Here is a 2,065-nt window from a genome sequence, read left to right on the forward strand (position 1 = left end):
GAGCGGGCAGGGTGGGAGGGGTGCTGCAGATGATGGTGGGGTCCCAAGGGGGTGGAAGAGGGTCTCACCCACACTGTGCCTGGGCTGGGACCGGCAGGTCCTGCCAGCACAGGGTCGTCAGAAGCTCTCCCACACACTCACTGGGCCTGGGCTAGGATTGGATCTATATATATTTGGAACTGTGGTCTATAAGACATTATTATGGGGAGTATGAACAGGAACAGAGTGCACAATGGCTTCTTCCTTGTGTATCAGCAGAAAGGGGCACACACCTATGTACAATTCTGCAAAGTGTATTTGTAAGGTATAGGAAAGAAGTCAATGGCCGTGAGAGGACTGGAGTGGGAAGCAAATTCACCTTCTGCTGTGAGTTCTGCATCTGTTTCCATGGGTTACCATGTGCTTGCATGCGTGATGTGATGTATGGGTTCACATGGACATCATATGTCGTTGAAGATATATTCTGAGAACAGCATGCAATGTAATTACACATACTAGGATGACCACAATACCTTTCAGTTACATACTCTTATGGGACCACCATCACATGTGGCCTATTTTTGACCCAAATGCTATATGTAGCACTTGATTATGATTTCTGGCTGAGTTCAACGTAAGCTCCACTTCTGTCACTTAAAGTTGCTGCAGAGGACCTCCTGCTAGGGCATTCTCTGCTCAACAGAACCAATGGCATCAAAGAGTGGTCTCTCTTGGGGCATGTCTCTCCTGACTCAGCCAGAGTTGGTTTCCCATATGTGACAACATTGCACTTATAAACAATTTCACCTTGGTTGCCTTTGGATTCTTATGTAAACTAGGACTTATTTGAGTCCTGTGAGCAACACATTTACAAGGCCTTTCTCAGGGTAGGTTAACTTTCTTATGAATTGTGACCCCCAGTGGGGCTTACCTTAAATGCTAAAAGAATGGTTCCCCCAAAGCGCTCAGCTTGTGACAACCCAAAGACCCTCCTGTGCTTGTGCATCCCAGCCTAAAACCTTCTTTTCCAGTCAGACCATCAAAGATGGCAATTTGTCTCTAAGACCAAGGAAGAGACAGCATTCTGATGAAGTTTTGGACAGCTAACCCTTCATTTTTTTAAAATCACAACTTCTTTATGTAGAAATATCTAGGAAGAAATGATAGAAGAATAAAAGGAAAACACAAAGTGCATGCGTGTGGAAGGAGGCCAATTTGCCTCCTGATACAGATTCTACTCCTGGAAAGATGTGTGACCACAGACATGAGATGGAAAGTTTCTGTGCTCTATCTGTGAAGTAAGACTGCCCAGGCTACCACAATCAAAGAATAAGAAGAGAGAATATCTGCAAACAGCCCACCGGACCTGGTGCTTAGTGGAAACTCAGTAAGTGCTGGCTCATTACGCTAAGGAAGTGACAGAAGAAAGAGACCGTTACAATCACATGGACTCAGCCAGGATTTGCCGCTAGCTAACATTCTGCATGACCTTGTTCAAGTCATCAACTTCCTTCTGCTTTCTGATTTGTAACATGGGAAGAAATTTCTTCTGGTTTAAAATGTCTAGGCTGAGGCTAGGTAGAGTGCTTGCTAGCGATAGAACACTTGCATAGCTCTGGGCTTACTGCCCAGTCCTGCAAGACTGACCCAACAAACCAAAACCCAACCCCAAACCAAACCAAAACAAAACAAACGAAAACCAAACCAAACATAACATGAAAGAAGAATATAATGGTGATGCCACACACTGTAATACCCTGCTTCAAAATTCCCAGTGTATGTTAGCATATTTTAAGGCTCTGAGAATTCCCCACAAGTGTGGACTAAACATATTGAAATTTAGCAAGACAAATGTAAACTAACTGTAATAATTCTCAAAACATTGTTTCAAAGAATAGGGAATTTGGGGGAAATATTTTCACAGAGAATCACAGGTTCTGTTGTCTTATGAATAGATCTAAGTAAAAGAAAAAATACAGTGCTACAAAGTTGGAATTGAAAAGAACTGGGAAAAAAAAAAAACAGAAAAGAACTAGAGTTAGGAGGGCTGGGGAGATGGCTCAGTAAAATGAATGCTTGCCTGGCA

The sequence above is a fragment of the Octodon degus genome, unplaced genomic scaffold (assembly GCF_000260255.1).
Source record: "Octodon degus isolate 3935 unplaced genomic scaffold, OctDeg1.0 scaffold00043, whole genome shotgun sequence".
In the NCBI taxonomy this organism is placed as follows: domain Eukaryota; kingdom Metazoa; phylum Chordata; class Mammalia; order Rodentia; family Octodontidae; genus Octodon; species Octodon degus.